This window comes from Rattus norvegicus, chromosome 3, assembly GCF_021556685.1.
Source record: "Rattus norvegicus strain SHRSP/BbbUtx chromosome 3, alternate assembly SHRSP_T2T, whole genome shotgun sequence".
NCBI lineage: Eukaryota > Metazoa > Chordata > Mammalia > Rodentia > Muridae > Rattus > Rattus norvegicus.
The window spans coordinates 1,675,159-1,699,307 of record NC_141536.1 but is presented as its reverse complement, the minus strand read 5'-3'; the positions used below and the strand labels follow the sequence as shown (position 1 = coordinate 1,699,307).

The 24,149-nt window shown below is 36.9% G+C and overlaps 1 protein-coding gene and 1 pseudogene across 2 annotated transcripts in view; both read right to left on the bottom strand.

The window, feature by feature from the left end:
- Positions 1 to 24,149, bottom strand: part of LOC147995335 (uncharacterized) — a 305,835-nt gene that overhangs the window by 51,487 nt on the left and 230,199 nt on the right. The window lies entirely within an intron of this gene.
- Positions 1 to 24,149, bottom strand: part of Ralbp1-ps4 (ralA binding protein 1, pseudogene 4) — a 31,647-nt pseudogene that overhangs the window by 7,320 nt on the left and 178 nt on the right.

Below are 24,149 nucleotides of genomic sequence, written 5' to 3'. Positions count from 1 at the left end.
AGTAAGAGACAGGCAAACCCATCTGAGCAGTGTAATTCATGTGTCTCAGTGCAGTGCAATGGTAACAGCTGCATCAATATATCACTGTAGGTGCCATTTCTTCACATATTTAGTTAATTACTTAATCTTAATACAGTGATGACTCAGTGCAGATGCAATGGTAACATCTTGATTTTATGATTCATTATATTGGGAAGTCTTTGAAATAAGATCTACTGGGAGGAAATGGGATAATTATGTATCTTCAATGGCAGGTAATTTGGAACCCTGTCTTCTCCTGATCTTTGATTCTTCTACACAATATGAGGAATATAATTGTTTCTCAGTTGAGTTGTTTTACAGTATGTTCCCTACAGGTCCAAGGACAGTTGGTCAATTAATAATGGATCAGAAACTCAAATACTTAGAGTCAAAATAACCATTTGATCACTATACTGCATAAAGTTAGGTAGTTTATTATACTACTTGAAAGACGGCTAACATAGAAAATTATACACAATAATTTCTCTAAACCAATCAAAACCAGCATCCTGAGGCCAATGGTAATTTACTCACATTAATCAGGAATTCTTAAGGATCATATCTGATATAAAAAATCCAAATTGCATTGCCTTTTTTGGTTGGGGAAACCACCTTGAAAACAAGTAGAATTTCACACATTTTACACGGAATATGTCAGAATTAAGTCTTGTCTGCTGAATCCAGTACCTAGGATTTTGTATCATTTCACAGCATTTGTTCTCACTGGGTTAGTGTTAGGATATTCTCAATGACAAAGACAAAAGACTGAGTCTCTGAGCTCAAATACCCATTTATATTTTACTTAAAATTCACCAATGATTCCTTCCCTCCAGAAGAACACCTTTCAAAGCTGTACTTACTTTACAAAATGAAACAAAACAAAAACCAAAACAATCAACAACAATAACAACAACAACAAAATAACCAAGATTCTCAGGGTAATCCTGTTTTCCTGTCTCGTTGAAAAGGCTTATCAATGCTAGGCATAAAGTTCTTATCTAATTACCCTTCTGCCAATATCATTTGTCACTCCATTATTGCAGGAGCTGGGCACAAATAAGAGACATGGGGCTAACCCAACAGATAGGTTGTAAGAAGACATTTCATTAACAGAACAGTTACTTTTAATTTCATATAATGTACAAAAAAGTTGCCTCAGAAGAGCTGCATTTTCAGGTGGCATTTTATCTAAAAGACTGAACACAGAGACAGTTATTTTAAAACAAGTATACTCAATTTGTAAATATGAAGGAAGGGAACGGAGTAATCATATCGTATGCAGGATGCACTGTAAATAAAATGAAAGAGTTTGTACTCAAATTATTGCTTGAAATATTTACCCAATTCAGAAAAAAGACAAATCTAATTGGAATATGAAAGTAAGATTATAAGCCTGGGCTACTGTATTTCCCACTGTAACTCATACTCTTTTAAAAGTGTCCTCCATGTTTGTGAACAATTGAAAGCTTTTGCTGTCTGTCAGTGTTCTTAGTAAATGTTTCTGTGATATATAATCTATAATGTGTGGAAGCAAATGTTACTTCTATTTTGTTGAGGTTGTTCACAGTTTCCAACAACTACCTCTGCACTGCAGCTAATTTCTCTTCATCATTGACCGTTTCAGGTAGCAATCCACTCATCATATAGCATTGATGTCATTAGACTTCCCTTGTGGTTTTGGAGGAAGTCCTTATAAAGAGAGGAAAAATATTTTTTGGAAAAAATTAAACATGGAAATTATTCAAAGTACATTCACCTGTAAATTTCAGTTTAGTTCCAACTTTCTTCACAGTTCCCCAAATTTCCCCTAGTTAGAACGTTCCATGATATGTGGGCCCAGTAAGTTTCATCTATTTAAGCTAGAGACCAAAGAGTAAATTTTCAGATTTACTTGGACTATAGAAAAATCTTTCCTTAGCTCAGCATGCCTCTAGGGGACAGCTGAGCAAACTAGCACATATAAGCGATTAATACTACAGTTCGAATACTATTTTTAAATGATAGAAACATACAATTATGGTACCCACAATAAAGACAACCATAGGAAGTTATTGTCAGATTTCTCAGGAGCAGAAAGCCACGTCTGGTACTGGAAGCATGGAGGCACATGTGGTCATAGTTCTTAGAGAATGCCCTGCCCCTATTTCACTAAACAAGTGTAACTCCGAACTCTATTATAAATATTTAATTTAATGTTCACAGATAATATACCCTTACCCATCAAAAAAGGTTCTCTTTGAAGTGGATGGAGACCATTACTGAAAACCACAGCTAGTCAAGGTACAAAGAACAAACTATCCTGTGACTCTGAGTGCCAGTTTATATATATATACATAATAACTCCTGAACTGTTGGCTCTGAGCATAGGTTGAGACAGTCAGAAAAATTGTACACCAGAGGATAGGGACATTTGCTTTGAGATTTGTTCTCCTAGAAATGAGGGGAGGGTTCACTTTTGATAGTTCCACAATCACATTGCTTAAACAATTTCTGAACAAAACATCATCCATGTTATTAACACTAACATATGAGACTTTGAGCATATAAGATTTCTCTCATACATATCTACTGTCACTCAGGGGAATGGAAAAAGAAGACAACTACTCTCATAGACTCTGAGGAGTCCTGAGGTGGATGATGGAAGGACATTACCTACCTTAAATATCCACGCCATTACATTAACTGATTGCTTGTTTATATCCACCTCCTCTTCCGAATCCAATTTGTCCTTTACTGTTTGGCACAAAGTTGTACTCAGAGGTTCTAAAAAGACACCGTGGTTGTGAGCCCTTTCTGTTTTAGTATGTACAGCAAGTCCTGAGAAGAAGATAGAAAAATACCTGTCAGGCTTCACACACCACAGACTTTATTTGTTCCTTGAGAACCAGACCAATGGTGTGCACAGGTGCAGTGCACGTGCTGGCATGGACACAGATGACCTCACGCTGGTTTTGTGCCTCAATATTTGTTGTACACTTCCAACCCTAATATTATCCATTAAGGATCAGGCAACATTTCTTTATATCAGATTTTCCAAAATAGTTAAGGAATTAAATCCAACTTTTCCTATAGATGGTTTCTGAATAGCCCTCTCTCATCTTCCTACTGGAAAGCCAATGATTGAGAAACAATTCTTGCTCCACATGGTGATAGAAGTGAAGGGGTCAGGTATTTAAGAAGCAGGATTTTGTCTTAGCATAGCCAGAGAAACACCATATGAGACATACCAGAATTGCTGCAGGCAGGATGCCATCCTGACAAATGGAACTGAGTTCTCTTCCAAACAATTTTCTTCCCTTTTTAAATGGTGGGGTGGTGCATACTTGGTCCTGGTGGGGCACAGAGCCCCTGTCCAACTGCGATGTTATAGAAGTTCTTTGTTTCTTAAAAGTTTTTTCCTTCATATCTGAGCAGGAGTTGAGATCATTACATGGGATAGTATAATTTATAAAGATCTTTTACAAAACCAAATTTCAATTGCAAAATGTCCCTATTATAATGGATTAATCATCCTGTTGTGCTTATGTAGCCTTCTTCTCATATGCCTTACACTGTTATTAATCTTAGTGATGTCTCTAAGACATGGTCTTGTGTTCTGTAGTGGGAATTCTCACAACATGATGATGTCTAACTCCATACTGTATCATGAAATACTAGATACATTGGTTGAACGAGCTCCCTGAACTATGTATAGGCTGTTGCTTCCATAATTACACGCATTTTCATAGCCACCCTTACTTTTATTCTCATTTAAAAATTTTCTATTTTTTCAAATGTCATAGGGAAGCTCTTTTCATCCTTGCTTTTCTTGTTCAGCATTTTGAAGAACCATTGTTAAGTTTATTTCAGCAGCAGCATGTCCCCCTCATGAGAAAATATACATGACTATACACTATAGTTTCAGGTCAGAGCTGAAATTAAGTTTCTTTTTCGCTTCTGAGTTTTCTTTTAGAATATTGGACTATAATACAATTTTAAACATGTTACTTAAAACAAATAAATTAAAAGTAAACAAATGAGTCATATAACACAATATAAAATAGTCTTCTTCACTGAAAAACATATTGTCTGCCTGGCTATCTAATGCAAAATTATGAGGGCTAAAATCACAAGTAATATTAGATAGATGGACAAAGATGTTTGAGTGTGTGTGTGTGTGTGTGTGTGTGTGTGTGTGTGTGCGTGTGTGCGCGCGCGCGTGGGTGTGTGTGCATGCGTGTGTGTGTGCGTGTGTGTGTGTGTGTGTCTGTGTGTCTGTGTGTGTGTGTGCGTGTTTATATATAGGTATACCAAAACACCTATCAAAATTTTTGATTTGGAATTGTTTCTGTCTAAAGAAAATGCAGGGACAAAAACTGGAGCAGAGACTGAAGGAAAGGCCATCCAGAGATTGCCTCAACATCTGATCTATCCCATCCATAGACACCAAACCATGACAGTGTTGATGATGAAATGATATGCTTGCAGACAGGAACCTGACAGGGTTGTCCTCTGAGAGGGTCTACCAGCTTCTGACTGAGACAGACGCAGATACTCTCAACCAACCACATGACTGAATCCTGGGACCCAATGAAAAAGTTAGGGGAAGAAATGAAGGAGGAGAGAGGGATAGCAACCCCATAGGAAGAACAATAATATTAATTAACTTGACCCCTCAGAGCTCTCAGGGTCTTAGCCAACACCCCAAGAGCATACATTGCCAGTCTACAGTCCCTGCTACATATGTAAAGAAATGGCTGTCTTGTCTAGCCTCAGTGGGAGCGGATATTCTTGTTCCTGTGGAGGCTTGATGCCACAAAGAAGCGGGATGCTAGAGGGGTAAGGTGGGAGTAGGTAGGTTGGTGGGGGAGCACCCTCTTACAGGCAAAGGGGAAGAGGGATGTGGTGGGGTATTCTTGGTAGGGGGACCAGGAATGGGACATTTCAAATGTAAATAAAAGTAATAAAAATAAAAAACAAAGTTTAAAAGAAATCAGGGGTATAAGTGGGAGGTTTTCAAAAAGGAGAATAAGGAGAAATAATAATAGTATTCTATCATTTGAAAAAATAATTAAAAAGCCCCAGTCTATCACTGTTAGGGCCATTTCGAATCTATAATATAGGTCTAAAAGATATTTGTTGTATGATTTGAAATGAGATTAGAGACTGGGCTACAAGCCTAAGGTGATTTCTAGTCAAGCCTGCAACAGATTATCTGCAATACCATAAATCTTGTTTTTCTATGTAGATTTCATTGCAATAGATTGTCAAAATATAGTTCATGAGTAATTTTGTGCTCTAATCACGAAACCACTTAATGGGAACATATCATGATCCATGTCTTGGATCTGCTTATTCTAATGGGACAAAAATGTGTGTACACAGCGTTTTGACATACCAGTTTATGGCAAATATCTGCCTGGCAAAAATGAAATGTTCTCCCTATAACCAAGATTAGTCTTTACATCGGAACTTAGAGTTCTCTTAATATGGACGTGAAACATACTGCTTTAGTGTGGTTTGTTTTTTTGTTGTTGTTTGGTTGGTTGGTTGGTTGGGTTTTTTTTTTACAGTGCCCCATTCCTAAGCAAGAAAATGATAGTATGCTACGATATTTTATGACAAATTAAAATGGGAACTAAAAAAAAGCCGCCTGAAGGAAGATGGCAGACTCACTCTTTTGCTGCTGGCTTCTTGCTGAGTTTCTGGGCTTCAAGATGAATTTCCCATGTACATCAGCATTTAGATATTTCATGATTACCCCAGATAGGGAAGGAAAAGCTGTAGAATTTCTTAAGTACCGTGAACTGAAGTTCTTTTGAATATTTATCATTCTAAAGTCATGCGGATACTCATGCCTTATGAGAAAAAAAACATGAATTGTAACTACTGTAACTGAATATAGGCAACCCTTCTGATACAATTTAGAATGCTTTGCTGCATTTCTTCTCCTTGTCCTCCCCCTCCCACTCCACCTCTTTCTCCACCTTCCCCTCCCCCTTCCCTCCTCCTCCTCCTCCTTCTCCTTTTTCAGGATAATGTAGACTGTACATACTAGAACATTAGAACCCTTACAGGGATACTATAATAAATTAAGCTGAGAACTCTAAAAATAATGAGGAGAAATTTTTCAGTGTATCACTTTGTTTAGAGAATATAGACCTAAGAATGCACTGTGTAGGGGGACTTTTGCTGTATTCTTCTCCTACCCTTTTAAGACAGACCTGCTGGAGTATTAATACCAATAATATTTTTACATCATAAGAATCCTACTTCACCAGGGTTGGGAATTTAGCTCAGTGGTAGAATGCTTGCCTAGCAAGCACAAGGCCCTGGGTTTGGTCCCCAGCTCCAAAAAAAAAAAAAAAAAAAAAAAAAAAAAAAAAAAAAGAATCCTACTTCACTCCTCTAGCTTCATATTAAGCAATTTAAATATTTCACACTGCATACATAAAATAAAATATGAGCACTAATTGTCTTCACAAAGATAATTGTGATATCCTATACTAGCAACTTAAAAGCACAATGAAAAACCCAGATAAAAATAAGAAAATACACTAAAGAGAAGCAGACAACAGGAAATAATATTAAGTCTGAAATCAATTAGAAACAGAATCCATAAAACCAAGATCCTGTTCTTTGAGAAAATCAACAAGACACATAAACCTAAACTAACTAAAAGTCTCAGAAATAGTATGCAAATTAACAAAATCAGAAATGAAAAGAGAGACATAATGGAAATTGAAGAAATTAAAAAAATCATCAGGTTTTACTACAAAAGACTAACTTGACAAAGCTTGAAAATCTATATGAAATGAATGATTTTCTAGACAGATACCACATACCAAATTTAAATCAAGATCAGATAAACTAATCAGTCCCATAACCCCTAAGGAACTAGAAGAATTCACTAAAAACAACCAACAACAATAACAGTAACAAAAAGACTAGGGCACAATGCATAATCCAGTGCATAATTCTACCAGACTTTCAAATAAGAGCTAATACCAAAACTCCTTAAACTATTCTCAAAAGAGAAACAGAACTACAGAACTTGCTGGTGAGATTGTAGAGAAACGGGAATGCTCCTCCATTGCTGGTGGGATGGCAAACTACCACCACTCTGGAAATCATTCTGGCTGTTCCTCAGCAAACAGGAGATAGTTGTACCTGAAGATGTTGATATACTGGTCCTGGGCATATAGCCAAAAGATGCTCCACAGTACCACAAAGACGCAAGCTCCACTATGTTAATAGCAGCCTTATTTGTAATAAGCAACCCTGATGTTCTTCAACCAAAGAATGGATACAGAAAATATGGTTTATTTACACAACGGAATACTATTCAGCTACTAAAAACAAAGGACATTGTGAAATTTGCAGGCAATTGCATGGATCTAGAAAATATTCTGAGTGAGCTAACCCAGACTCCAAAGGACATGAATAGTATATATTCATTAATCAGTGACACTACACAAAATATACAGAATATCCATGACACTAAAAGTTAAACCATAAGGAAAGCCTAAGTAAGGATGCTTAGCAAAGGGAAATAAATAACCATGGGAGGCAGAGGGAAGGAGAGACATGTGTGAGATTGGAATGGGAAGAGAACCGGTCAGGATCAGGTATGGGAGAGACATGAGAGAGGACAAGGGACCCAAGAGAATGATTGGAAATATACAGCTCTCGGGGTTGGTGGGAACCTCTATAATATCCCAGAGTCATGGGATAGGGGGGTTCCCAAGAGTCAAGGTAGGAGTGAACATGATTGTTGGGGGGAGGGCGGCAATGGGGGGAGGGTGGGGAGGGGAACACCCATAAAGAAGGGGAGGGGGATATTTGCCCGGAAACCAGGAAAGGGAATAACATTCGAAATGTAAATAAGAAATACTCAAGTTAATAAAAAAAATAAAAAAAAACACCCCCCCCCAAAAAAAGAGTCAAGGTAGAAAATTTTGCCCAAACACAAAATCACACAGATGTAAAATTTGAAGAGACCACCTTTTTAAATCAGACAGGACACCTGTGGATAGATAGGGACACTAACACACCTACAAAACTTTCAACCTCAAATTGCTCTTGTCTAAAAGAAATTCAGGACAAAAATGGAATAGAGTCTGAAGCAGTGACCAGTAAGTGACAGGCTCAACTTGGGATCCATCCCATTATTAGGCACCAATCCCAAATATTATTACTGATGCAATGTTGTACTTGCAGCCAGTAGCCTAGCATGGCTGTCCTCTGAGAGGCCCTGCAAGCAGCTGACTAAAACAGATATAGATATTACATCTAACCATTGGACTGAGGTCAACAAGCCCTATGAAAAAGTTGGGAGAATTGAAAGAACTGGAAGAATTGGAAACATCATAGAAAGACCAGCAATATCAACCTGGACCCCTGGGAGCTATCAGAGACTGAGTCACCAACTGAAGAGCATTACATGGGCTGTTCAGAGGCCACAGGCACCTATGCACAAGAATGTTTTCTTATCTGGCATTAGTGCCCTTAAATCTGCAGAGACTTATGTCACTAGTATGAAGGTCAACTTTATGGGTTAGAGCTTCAAATTTTCAGTAGCTTTTAAAAGATCAGCTTTGCAAGAATCCTTGGTGATCTCAAATTTTATTTCTTATTCAAACTTTTCTGATAATTTTATTACAATTATTTATTTGTTAATAATCCAGTGAGAAATAAAAGAAGGCAACAAACAGTATAGCTGTAATTAAGTCAGATTGTCTCCAGAAATCAGAATATGATTTCATATTCAGTTGCAGAATTATTGGTCATAGGAGATGTGAACTGAATATTTTGCATGGATTCGGAAAAGGGCTATATTTCTAATATTCATTACAAAACAATCTACATAATTTGGAATAAATAAAAAACTGAAGATTTTAAATTTTAGATTTAAACTTGTATAAATCTGTGTAAGTCATCCACTCACATATATACCTGATCACCATGTTAGACTTGGTGTCTGTGCAGGTCAGATGTGGGAATTAGATCCCCTGAAACTGGAGTTATAGATGGTTGTGAGCTACCATGTGAGTGATGGAATCCCTTGAGATATATAGCTAGGAAGAGTTTCTGTAATGATCACCAAATGACTTTTTAAAATTGTTTTCTCCATAAACAATATGTCTAGAGTTTTATTTTGTTTGCCTTATCAGGAAAATTCTGTTTCTGAAACAGAAAGCACAGAAAAATTCCTGTCATTCTAAGGCTGTTGCTTATGAGGTAATAAATTGTTTCTGAATGCTATATTAGTAATTAATTATGATTTAAATGAATGAAATTATACTTAAGTCATTTTGCTTTAGTTTTATTCAAGTTTAAGACTAAATAATGAGTGGGTTGCGGATTTAGCTCAGTGGTAGAGTGCTTGCCTAGGATGCGCAAGGCCCTGGGTTCAGTCCCCAGCTCCGAAAAAAAAGAACCAAAAAAAAAAAAAAGACTAAATAATGAAAATAGTGAGAATTCATCAAACTCAGCTCGTCCCTCCTTAGATTTCCCTGTTATTACTTTGGAGTACTCTTGGAGCTTTCCCAGGGCCAGTACAGAACCACAGTTGGTAATCTTCAATGTTCTGGGAGGCAAAAAGAACCAACCATCACAAATAAACTGACATCAGAGTCTTGAACAGTCTAGCAATTTCCTTTACTTACCATTTCTAGCTCTTTAGCAGGGAAATTATTTAAATCAGTATTAATGATATTTCTTCTGACCACAGGTTTGAGTAAACAGGACTGATTTCAGGAGAAAATCTATGGGTACTTGCCTTTCCTCTTGGAGGGAACCTTGATCTACTGATCCACAATAAAATAAGAAGTTGCATTCAGCCATTACCACTAACCAAGACAAATAGTATTATGAAATTTCTTACATCTGTGCAGACTGTGTGTGGTATATTGAATTTCGACTTAACATGAGCACAGAACCTAGTGTCCACAGAGGCATATACTCATGGTGGCTATGATGAGTTTAGCAAAGTTAACATTCAAAAGATATGATAACTTCGACAAAGTGAACACAAGAGTCAAAAACAGAGTCTTTGAGGGTGCCTAGAAGTGAAAACAGCCTTTGGCTTTCATTCAGAGATGTCCAGTCTGTGGAGATGAAGGACTGTGTCTATCCTGGAAAATAGGCCTGATGCTGAAAAGAAGTTCTAGAACATAATTACTGCACACAGTGTTATGGATCCATTTGAAATGATCATCTAAATAGAACATTCTGTTGAAATATTGAGCACCCTCCAGGAGTGGCTCTAACTGGAATTATTATTAATTTTATTTTCTTGTAGACTCCTATTTAAAACCAATGTCATTGGCCCATAGAGTTTTTAAGTGTTAAACTAGCAGACAAAAAGCACTCAAGCAGACACACCACCAAATACCCATTTACACCCAAACATACATGGAGAGGTGATAATGAACAGAAAGAGAAAGAGAGTGAGAGAGAGAGGCAGACAGAGGTAGGGGCATAAAGTTAGAGAGGCAGACTGACATGTGGATTCTCATTGTACAAACTCACAGAAAGCGATAGACAGGGATGCATAAACACAGAGAAACACACACACACACACACACACACACAGTTACAAAGAGATACACATGCACATTTAAAAATAGAAAGAAAATATATACACAGATATTTATGCAGAAAAGACATAGAAATGTAGACTCATTCATTAAAGATTTAATAAAAGTTAAAAATAAATACACTAGAACATGTACACTTACACATCCACACAAGAGAAATAAAAACAAGAAGAAATGGGAAAGACTACAGAATTACATACCAAATAGGCAGTATAGTCTAATTTAAAAAAAAAAAAAGAAAGAAAGAAAAATATTCCCTCTAACATTGGCATCCTTTAAATTAGGTGTGAGCATATGACAAATTAATCACAATTTATTACAGTGCATATGTATTATCTAGTGAAACCACACATACAGCTCAAACCATTGGGCTATGACTTTCATTTCACATAAAACTAGACACGAATTCAAGAAAAAATGTCACTCAAAGGACTATTATTATGTCTTCAATAACTTCTGATTAAAAAGGAGCCATTTGGTTTTAGCAAGATTCCCAAACTCGCGGATTCCTGCCCACAGCAGCTCGCTGCTCCCAAACACCATGGAAGAGAGACCTCACCGCCTGGACAGGTGGGCACTCCTGAGACTGCAGAGTGGAAGATACCACCAACGCTGCTCACCCCTGCCACATCCCTGGCCCAAGAGGAAACTGTAGATGTCCTCTGGGTTCCCTTGGATAAGGGCACACCAGGAGCAGGTCCCCTGTGTCTCAGACACCGCCAGAACCTGAAGGGACCGACCAGATAAACAGTTCTCTGCACCCAAATCCCGTGGGAGGGAGAGCTAAACCTTCAGAGAGGCAGACACGCCTGGGAAACCAGAAGAGACTACACGCTGCCCACATTACTGATTCCAGAGGAAAACAACAAACGCCATCTGGAACCCTGTTGCACTGAAGGTCCCGGAAAGGGCAGCGCAGATCTTCCTGGTTGCTGCCCCCACGGAGACCTCATAAGCAACACCCCACAAGCAAACTTGAGCCTCGGGACCACAGGTAAGACAAACCTTCCTACTCCAAGCGACCTGACTAGTGAACTCAGGACACAGGCCCACAGGAACAGCTGAAGACCTGTAGATAGGAAAAACTACACGCTCGAAAGCAGAACACTCTGTTCCCATAACTGGCTGAAAGAAAACAGGAAAACAGGTCTACAGCACCCCTGACACATAGGCTTATAGGACAGTCTAGCCACTGTCAGAAATAGAAGAACAAAGTAACACTAGAGATAATCTGACGGTGAGAGGCAAATGCAGGAATCCAAGCAACAGAAACCAAGACTACATGGCATCATCGGAGCCCAATTCTCCCACCAAAGCAAACACGGAATATCCAAACACATCAGAAAAGCAAGATCTAGTTTCAAAATCATACTTGATCATGATGCTGGAGGACTTCAAGAAAGAAGTGAAGAACTCCCTTAGAGAAACACAGGAAAACTTAAATAAACAAGTAGAAGCCTACAGAGAGGAATCACAAAAATCCCTGAAAGAATTCCAGGAAAACACAATCAAACAGTTGAAGGAATTAAAAATGCAAATAGAAGCAATCAAGAAAGAACAAATGGAAACAACCCTGGATACAGAAAACCAAAAGAAGAGACAAGGAGCCGTAGATACAAGCTTCACCAACAGAATGCAAGAGATAGAAGAGAGAATCTCAAGAGCAGAAGATTCCATAGAAATCATCGACTCAACTGTCAAAGATAATGTAAAGGGGAAAAAGCTACGGGTCCAAAACATAAAGGAAATCCAGGACTCAATGAGAAGATCAAACTTAAGGATAATAGGTATAGAAGAGAGTGAAGACTCCCAGCTCAAAGGACCAGTAAATATCTTCAACAAAATCATAGAAGAAAACTTCCCTAACCTAAAGAAAGAGATACCCATAAGCATACAAGAAGCATACAGAACTCCAAATAGATTGGACCAGAAAAGAAACTCCTCCTGTCACATAATAGTCAAAACACCAAATGCACAAAATAAAGAAAGAATATTAAAAGCAGTAAGGGAAAAAGGTCAAGTAACATATTAAAGGCAGACCTATCAGAATCAAACCAGACTTTTTGCCAGAGACTATGAAAGCCAGAAGATCCTGGACAGGTGTCATACAGACGCTAAGAGAACACAAAAGCCAGCCCAGGTTACTATATCCTGCAAAACTCTCAATTAACATAGATGGAGAAACCAAGATATTCCATGACAAAACCAAATTTACACAATATCTTTCTACAAATCCAGCACTACAAAGGATAATAAATGGCAAAGCCCAACATAAGGAGTCAAGCTACACCCTAGAAGAAGCAAGAAATTAATCGTCTTGGCAACAAAACAAAGAGAAGAAAAGGACACAAACATAACCTCACATCCAAATATGAATATAACAGGAAGCAATAATCACTATTCCTTAATGGCCTCAACTCCCCAATAAAAAGACATAGATTAACAAACTGGATACGCAACAAGGACCCTGCATTCTGCTGCCTACAGGAAACACACCTCAGAGTCAAAGACAGACACTACCTCAGAGTGAAAGACTGGAAAACAACTTTCCAAGCAAATGGTCAGATGAAGCAAGCTGGAGCAGCCATTCTAATATCAAATAAAATCAATTTTCAACTAAAAGTCATCAAAAAAGATAAGGAAGGACACTTCATATTCATCAAAAGAAAAATCCAACAAGATGAACTCTCAATCTGAAATATTTATGCCCCAAAATCAAGGGCACCTACATACGTGAAAGAAACCTTATTAAAGCTCAAAACACACATTGCACCTCACACAATAATAATAGGAGATTTCAACACCCCACTCTCATCAATGGACAGATCATGGAAACAGTAATTAAACAGAGACGTAGACAGACTAAGAGAAGTCATGAACCAAATGGACTTAACACATATTTATAGTATATTCTATCCTAAAGCAAAAGGATATACCTTCTTCTCAGCTCCTCATGGTACTTTCTCCAAAACTGACCATATAATTGGTCAAAAAACGGGCCTCAACAGGTACAGAAAGATGGAAATAATCCCATGCATGCTATCAGACCACCACAGCCTAAAGCTGGTCTTCAATAACAATAAGGGAAGAATGCCCACATATAGGTGGAAATTGAACAATGTTCTACTCAATGATAACCTGATCAAGGAAGAAAGAAAGAAAGAAATTAAAGACTTCTTAGAATTTAATGAAAATGAAGGTACAACATACCCAAACTTATGGGACACAATGAAAGCTGTGCTAAGAGGAAAACTCATAGCTCTGAGGACCTGCAGAAAGAAACAGGAAAGAACATATGTCACCAGCTTGACAGCACACCTTAAAGCTCTAGAACAAAAAGAAGCAAATACACCCAGGAGGAGTAGAAGGCAAGAAATAATCAAACTCAGAGCTGAAATCAACCAAGTAGAAACAAAAAGGACCATATAAAGATTCAACAGAACCAAAAGATGGTTCTTTGAGAAAATCAACAAGATAGATAAACCCTTAGCTAGACTAACGAGAGGACACAGAGAGTATGTCCAAATTAACAAAATCAGAAATGTAAAGGGAGACATAACTACAGATTCAGAGGAAATTCAAAAAATCATCAGATCTTAGTATAAAAGCCTATAATCAACAAAACTTGAAAATCTGCAGGAAATGGACAATTTCCTAGACAGATACCAGGTACCGAAGTTAAATCAGGAATAGATAAACCAGTTAAAGAACTCCATAACTCCTAAGGAAATAGAAGCAGTCATTAAAGGTCTTCCAACCAAAAAGAGTCAAGGTCCAGACGGGTTCAGTGCAGAATTCTATCAGACCTTCATAGAAGACCTCATACCAATACTATCCAAACTATTCCACAAAATTGAAACAGATGGAGCACTACCGAATTCCTTCTATGAATTCACAATTACTCTTATACCTAAACCACACAAAGACCCAACAAAGAAAGAGAACTTCAGACCAATTTCCCATATAAATATCGATGCAAAAATACTCAATAAAATTCTGGCAAACTGAATCCAAGAGCACATCAAAACAATCATCCACCATGATCAAGTAGGCTTCATCCCAGGCATGCAGGGATGGGTTAATATATGGAAAACCATCAACATGATCCATTATATAAACAAACTGAAAGAACAAAACCACATGATCATTTCTTTGATGCTGAGAAAGCATTTGACAAAATTCAACACCCCTTCATGATAAAAGTCCTGGAAAGAATAGGAATTCAAGGCCCATACCTAAACATAGTAAAGGCCATATACAGCAAACCAGTTGCTAACATTAAACTAAATGGAGAGAAACTTGAAGCAATCCCACTAAAATCAGGGACTAGACTAGGCTGCCCACTCTCTCCCTACTTATTCAATATAGTTCTTGAAGTTCTAGCCAGAGCAATCAGACAACAAAAGGAGGTCAAGGGAATACAGATCGGAAAAGAAGAAGTCAAAATATCACTATTTGCAGATGATAGTATATTTAAGTGATCCGAAAGTTCCACCAGAGAACTACAAAAGCTGATGAACAACTTCAGCAAAGTGGCTGGGTATAAATTAACTCAAATGGATCAGTAGCATTCCTCTACACAAACAAGAAACAAGCCAAGAAAGAAATTAGGGAAACGACACTCTTCATAATAGACCCAAATAATATAAAGTACCTCGGTGTGACTTTAACCAAGCAAGTAAAAGATCTGTACAATAAGAACTTCAAGACTCTGAAGAAAGAAATTGAAGAAGACCTCAGAAGATGGAAAGATCTCCCATGCTCATGGATTGGCAGGATTAATATAGTAAAAATGGCCATTTTACCAAAAGCACTCTACAGATTCAATGCAATCCCCATCAAAATACCAATCCATTTCTTCAAAGGGTTAGACAGAACAATTTGCACATTCATCTGGAATAACAAAAAACCCACGAAAGCTAAAAATATCCTCAACCATAAAAGGACTTCAGGGGGAATCACTATCCCTGAACTCAAGCAGTATTACAGAGCAATAGTGATAAAAACTGCATGGTTTTGGTACAGAGACAGACAGAAAGACCAATGGAACAGAATTGAAGACCCAGAAATGAACCCACACACCTATGGTCACTTGATTTTTGACAAAGGAGCCAAAACCATCCAATGGAAAAAAGATAGCATTTTCAGCAAATGGTGCTGGTTCAACTGGAGGTCAACATGTAGAAGAATGCACATCGATCCATGCTTATCATCCTGTACAAAGTTTAAGTCCAAGTGGATCAAGGACCTCCACATCAAACCAGATACACTCAAACTAATAGAAGAAAAACTAGGGCAGCATCTCGAACAAATGGGCACTGGAAAAAATGTCCTGAACAAAACACCAATGGCTTATGCTCTAAGATCAAGAATTGAAAAAAGGTATCTCATAAAACTGCAAAGTTTCTGTAAGGCAAAGGACACTGTGGTTAGGACAAAACGGCAACCAACAGATTGGGAAAAGATCTTTACCAATCCTACAACAGATAGAGGCCTTATATCCAAAATAGATGAAGAACTCAAGAAGTTAGACCACAGGGAGACAAATAACCCTATTAAAAATGGGGTTCAGAGGTAAACAAAGAATTCACAGCTGAGGAATGTTGAATGGCTGAGAAACACCCAAAGAAATGTTCAACATCTTTAGTCATAAGGGAAATGCAAATCAAAACAACCCTGAGATTTTACCTCAAACCAGTGAGAATGGCTAAGATCAAAAACTCATGTGACAGCAAATGCTGGTGAGGATGTGGAGAAAGAGGAACACTCTGCCATTGTTGTTGGGATTGCAGACTGGTACAACCATTCTGGAAATCAGTCTGGAGATTCCTCAGATAATTGGACATTGAACTACCTGAGGACCCAGCTATACCTCTCTTGGGCATATACCCAAAAATGTCCCTACATATAACAAAGACACATGCTCCACTATGTTCATAGCAGCCTTGTTTATAATAGCCAGAAGCTGGAAAGAACCCAGATGCCCTTCAACAGAGGAATGGATAGAGAAAATGTGGTACATCTACGCAATGGAATATTACTCAGCTATCAAAACAATGACTTTATGAAATTCATAGGCAAATGGTTGGAACTGGAAAATATCATCCTGAGTGAGATAACCCAATCACAGTAAAACACACAGCGTATGCACTCACTGATAAGTGGATATTAGCCCAAATGCTTGAAATACCCTAGATGCCTAGAACACATGAAACTCAAGACGGATGATCAAAATGTGAATGCTTCACTTCTTCTTTAAAAGAGGAACAAGAATAACCTTGGGAGGGTATAGGGAGGCAAAGTTTAGAATAGAGGCAGAAGGAACACCCATTCAGAGCCTGCCCCACATGTGGCCTATACATATTCAGTCACCCAATTAGACAAGATGGATGAAGCAAAGAAATGCAGGCAGACAGGATCCGGATGTAGATCTCTCATGAGAGACACTGCCAGAATACAGCAAATACAGAGGCGAATGCCAGCAGCAAACCACTGAACTGAGAACAGGGCCCCCGTTGAAGGAATCAGAGAAAGACCTGGAAAGCTTGAAGGGGCTCGAGACCCCATATGAACAACAATGCCAAGCAACCAGAGCTTCTAGGGACTAAGCCACTACCTAAAGACTATACATGGACTGACCCTGGACTCTGACCTCATAGGTAGCATTGAATATCCTAGTAAGATCACCAGTGGAAGGGGAAGCCTTGGGTCCTGCTAAGACTGAACCCCCAGTGAACTAGACTTTTGGGGGGAGGGCAGCAATGGGGGGAGGGTGGGGAGGGGACCACCCAATTGGAAGGGGAGGGGGAGGGGGATGTTTGTCTGGAAACCGGGAAAGGGAATAACACTCGAAATGTATATAAGAAATACTCAAGTTAATAAAAAAAAAAAGATAGGAAGAAATTTATACCTAACAAATAAAATAAAAAAGGAGCCATTTGTAAAATATGATTTGTAAATGTATCATGATCAAATTTCATCTGTATTTACACATTTCCACATATGTGAATCTCAAAAGCAAAATTCAATTTTAACTCAAAATAGATTGAAAGTAACTTACATGCTTTCTTATCACTGGTAGTAACTTGCTGATTATGTCATTCACCATATCAAAGTTTGTTGCTGTTACATACAGAGGCTACAGAATGCACAGAGAGAAAAATGCTATAAAATAACCTGAAAGCTCATGAATACAACATTAATATGATCTAATCATTATTTACAATTTATAATCTGTAACAACTCCTCTAATGTAGAACTCATTTTCTTCCCATAGGCTAAGTCTGGAAGACACTCAGTCTAACATATTTATATTAGAATTTAGTTCTTGGGTATTGAAAAATCAAACATAACTGTAACAGGTTGTGTATGATAAAGGGTGACTGAGAAGCCATGGGTGCTAGAGCTCAGCATCCTGATTTCTCTTTCATTATGGCAGAACGTAGTCAGGGAGGTCACTTAAAAAGAGAGCAGAGACGTTTGCTTCCTCTCCAACTGGACTTCCATCATTACAGCCTTACTTCCATGTGCTTCATATGCACAGTTCTAGGAAAATGAGGTTGGGAAGCAGCACAATTATTTTTATAAAAATTAAAATTAGTGAGCATATCATATCAGGGTTTGTAAATACTTAGATGGCATACAGATATAGAGTGTTGAATTCTTTTATGGTGATAGATCTAGGTATCCAAAATGAATATATTAGAAACAAGACCCCATTTCTTAACACTCCCAGGAAAAAACAAGGTACTTGTACTATTAGCTCTCTACTGCCTCTCACATTTAGGATCTGCTCCAGAGACCAAGGAAGACAGCAGCAAGAATATAGCATGAAATCAAAGCACAGTAATCGGACAAGAAACCACTGATGTACTGGAAATCTAATAAATAACCAGACAGTGAGTACATAAGTATATTTTTATGAAGTTAGTATCTATATTATCAGTTATCTTTGATGAGGATTGTAAGTATCTAAGAAACAGTCCCTTAAATGAGAAACACAGCACATGTGCTCTCTCCCTATCCATAACAACCATGAACCCAAACCTAAGAAAACCACTTCACAAGCCATCTCTTTTACAAAGGTTTCATTCATTATTTTTTAATTTTTACTTTTTATTAATCAACTGCTATGCATAATCTATTACTTTGAAAATAATATGAGTGAGTGTGTCTGTGTCTGTGGTGTGTTTGCATGTGTGTGTGAGTGTGTGTGTGTATGTGTGCGTGTGTGTGTGTTTGTGTGTATGTTTGAGTGCTTTTGATGATTCATCCAATGTCCCGCGCTACGTTTCGCCAGCAGGAACGACGCGGCACACACAGGATCCTACTACAGAAAAGCTTTAATGCGTCTTGAGAGGGAGAGCATAAGCTTACAATGTGGAGACGCCGAGTGAGGAATAACCGTCCCTTATATAGGAAACTATCCTCGCCTAGGACGTGTCACTCTCTGACTGGTCGCTGCCAATTATGCCAGATGACGTACCAAAACGTACGTGTCCCTTTGAGTAGGGAAGTTACCAGGCGCCTGCGTATTGCCCTTTTTACTAGGTACGTTCTGCCGGATGCCGGTGCCATCTTGTAATGGAGTTTGTGAGGACAGCTCCTCACATATGTGAGGACAGCTCCTCGGACAGCTCCTCACAATCCAAGACCCCAATGTTACATGTCAGCTTAGTAGAATTTTATGAAAAGGACAACTTACACTAACTGACTTTGTATCTTCTTATGCAGAGGCTAACAATTATGCAAAAGCATCTTAGAATATGAAAAAAAAAACAGCTCTGATCTTGTGGTTGGAATGTAACAAGAAAGGAACAAATTTAAGGTTTTGTTCAGAATGCAAAATTAATTACCTATGGGTGAAAATATAGATCAGGGCTCAGAAATCATACATGCCAGAAGGAAATAATCACCTGCAAGTTTCCTTATTACACCAATATGGCACATTGAAATATGTACATATATTCATAAACCACATACTCATAGGAACACACATACACACACACACACACACACACACACACACAGAGAGAGAGAGACAGACACACACACACACAGAGACAGACACACACACGGTAAGCATAGAACATTTAATGAAAAATAAAGCTTCTGATATTTTGATGAATGTCTGAAAACATTCGTATAATATTAAGACAACAAAGTTTTATTATAAAGAATTCTGCACATGAGATAGAGTAATAATTCACATGGGACTTTAATTCACATTACTGTAAACATTTTGTTTTCAGAGCATTAGAAACATATTAATGTCTAATTAATAGTTGCAAAGATGTGTACATCTCTTTCTGATGGTGATTTTGTTTGTAAAGCAGATTTCAAGACAAAGAGACTTTTTAAATAAAATATTTCTACAAATAACATTTTCAAAGCATGAAAACTAAAATGGAACTGGTAGTTTTATTATATATGCTAAAATATTTCTTGACTCATGATGAACCACAGAAAGGTAAACAATTCTTAAGAGAGAATATCAACCTTAGGATAGTTCACATGCTCCTTCTATGAGGAATAAAATGTTTTAATTTTTCAAAGACAAATAAAAAAATGTTTAATGTAAATATATTTGCCTATATCTTCAGATAGAAATAATAACTGTAAATATTGAAATTACATATTAATAGACTAAATGTGCAACAGTGAGGTGATACTATCACTAACAAGGTATAAATTTTAAAACAGATTACTAAAATCATGGAGGCATGTAGTCAAATGCTGTCCCCCAGCCATGGCATAAGCATTGACTCATGAGGACAGTGCAGTTGTTTTCTATACAGTGGTAAGACCAAAAGTCAATATTTTATACATTGGTAATTAGTAAAGTCAAGAAAAGAAAAGAACATGAATATAGGGAAAGGTTTCGGGATATCTTGTGATTGTGCAGGTGATTTGGCATTTCTATACTTACATGAAATTATCAAATAAAGATAATTCTAAAATCATCTGCATCTATCTATTTTAAAATATAAGCAGTGTCTGAGAGATCTACATTCAATCTTAAGAATAAAGAAAAAACAAAAATTAGGTGGAAAAATCCTAATATAAAAATAGGATTAAAACATTTTCCTAATTTATCCATAGAAAAACTTTACAGGTTTATCTTAAGTGTAATGAAATACATTGATGATTCAAAGAATTTTCAAACGATAAAAGAAAAGGCTAAAGTATAAACAAAAAAATCAATAAAAACTACTAAAAATTGATATATATATATAAAATATATATATGAAGAATTATTTCTGAATACTGACTAGAGAATATGAAGAAAGAAAATAAGGGAAGATATCTAAGAAAGGTAGAAGAATGTTTTGATGATCTGATAATATCTCTTCAAAGACAAAAAGGATATAAACATATAACATGAATAAAAGTTACAATTGTCTATTACCAATCTTCTGAACTACATGAAAGGTTTTTAATAATTATGGTAGGATAAAATATTAAAGCACTAGAGTCATGGGAGAGAATTAGTAAAAATGTTCATGTTAAAGCAAATGGATCTAAGTCACAAAAGTGTACAACGCTTAGCATTTGCCCCAGCTAAAGTCAAACAACAGAGGCATGAGAACATTTCCCTATGGGACGTTCTGCTCTTCTGCTCTTCTCTGTCCTGAGGACACATATGGTTCAGCCAAGCTAATGAGTGTTCCCTGATTTATGTCACTGACTCAAAATCTATTTTATACTATTTTTAGTTACTGTTTTGTGTAACGTGGACCTGGTATGAGTAACAAATTGCTTGGTGATCTAAAATATCTTCATTATAGTGCCCTTTGTAAGTCTAGTGCAGTGTCCACAGTGACATGTTAGAACACTGACTCTAGGTGTACCCATTAGCATTTATGAAAGGCAGAGAGGTGGTGATCCCTGAGTCACAGTCTATTCTGCTTTACAGTAGAAAATGTCTTCAATGCTCTACATGTTACATAGTAGTTAAATTTTTGATCTGCACTAAACCCAATACTGGAAAGTGAACAATAATATAAGCCTGAGAAAAATAGACAATTATTCAATAGATATTTATGTTTATCTCAATGATAGAACTACTGTATAGTATTGTGAGGTTGTGAGTTTTATCCTAAACACCATACACAAAGATGAACACACACACACACACACACACACACACACACACACACACCACTGTTAAATTTGTAAAGGTAATTTCTGAACAGAAGACACATGCAAAGATACCCTCATGACTAGATTATGCTAATAAACATGAGGATGAAAGCCATGACTTTGTAGCTGGAATTCAGAGGAAGGTATAAGGATGCATAGTAAGAGACTTAGAGAAAGAGCACAGAATGGAGATGAAGAGCTAATATATCATTGAACACTTAGGAATGGAGATAAAGAGCTAACATATCATTGAACACTTAGGTATGGAGTGTTATGGTTATAACACTTAGGTATATCAATAATGCTTTATGATAATATAAAATAAAAATTGCTTACTAGACATAAATATTTTAAAATGAATAAGGAATAGAGGAAACAACACACAGTTAAGATATAAGCAATAAGGACTCAGGAGGGGGCAGTTTAATTGTACTAATAATACTCCACTTGGAAATATATGCTGTTGGAAATATTTGGTTCAATTTTCAGTGATATAACAAAAAGTATTTCCTCTTTTTGGATCTCTAGTACATGAATCAGTCTTGTTTCATGTTGCTCTCAACACATCACATATGAGAGTCCTATGTCTGCATTGACTACAGATATAATTTAATATAATTTAATGTAAAATAATTTAATTAGTTCCACACAATACTGTCTAAATTCTCTCCCTCAGTCTCTCTGTCCCTCTGTCCCTCTCTCCCTCTGTCCTGCTCTCCCCATCCATGCTCTTCTTATGTCTCCATCTTCCATTACTTTACAAACTGTCTCTCTCCTAGTCATGAACATGGAATATTAGTTTTGGTTTTGTATTCACATACAGTGTCACAGCCTGCAATGTTCTCAGTGAATATCCGCATGGGAAGTTGCATTTTGTTGTGTTTCTTGGCTTCACGAATGGATCTGTGAAATGCAACAAAAATATATAATACAGCAAGATTAATTAGGAGCATATTTCAAGCTAATCCCTGTCAATATTTTTTCAGAATCATCTTAGCTTTCAATATAAGAAAATAAGTTCAGCAATATTCATTATTTGACTGGTGAATACTCAAAAAATGTTTCAGAAACAGATATAGTCAGGTAATAACACATTGACCTAAGTAGTATAGCCAGTCCTCAAAATGATGTGCCTGAAACAGACAGAAGAATAGAAATTTGCTTGACCTCAAAGGAGGAAGCAGCAGATGGTTGGAATGTGTATGATAGAGTGACATCTACTTAGTGGAACTTAAAATAAGACTTGAGAGTACTGTTTACTCTAATACGAAGAGGAAATAATAAATGCAGAACTTCCACCAAATTAAATAAAATAAGGAATGGACAAGAGAATGCAAAGCATTTTCCATTGACCATCTAATTAACAACTGATTTCGAGACAGATTATCAAATGTGTATATATATATATATATACATATATATCAAAGCACATACTACCATTCCTATATCACCAAGGAATTAAAATATTAACAAAAGTAAAATATCTTTGTAGAAAGAAATACCACCAAATGGTCTGTTCCATGGAACTGTGAAATTGAAAAATATTAGAGTCATGATAAATGGTAAGATTTTTAAGGTTATTATGCATAAAAATATCTTATGTCTGTGGTCATCAATTATGGTATAGGTATATTTGGCAGTCTCTACACGATTCCACCTCTAACTGACCTAATTTTTGTACTGCCGTGCTGTCATGTGACACTTTACCATCCCTAAATATAATATTTCTCATATTTGATAAGAGAGAAACCCTAAGTATTAAATAACAAACTTTTGAGATTTTACCAGAGGAATAGAAAACATTCAGAGAACAAAAGGTGATCTTCTCTTTGTCAGAGTCTATGACAAATGCTTTTCCATGTAAAGAGCAAAGTCACAGAGCCTAGAATGCTCATAAAACTTGTTTTTGTGTTATTTGAGTCAACTGTGTAATGACACTAAGAATTTGGATAGAAGAATGAAAAGAGCCCAAATATGGAGTATGCATGAACTTTTCATGTGGAAAAAAATTTGAATTTTGGTGTATGTTTGATTAGAGCAGAAGGCACACGCTACACAATCCCTGTGATTCCATCAACTACACTCAATATAATATCAATATGCCATGAGCACATCTTCTCATGAAAGATTAGAATGCAAATTTGAAATTTTCCTGAACTCTGAAAATTATACCTGACTCTGATGGTCTAATGACACCAGTCCTTTTTAATTGACTATAAAAACCAGTGATATTCTTCTGCAGAGACATTCAAATACTTGAGTATTGCATGAGTAACTTTTCATCATTCAATTAAATACTAATTTTTAAGAAAATGTGGGAGTATATAAAGTATTTTTCAAATTTAATTATACTACACAATATTATTGGGAAGAGATAGATCTGTGTACTTTTAAGACACAGATAAA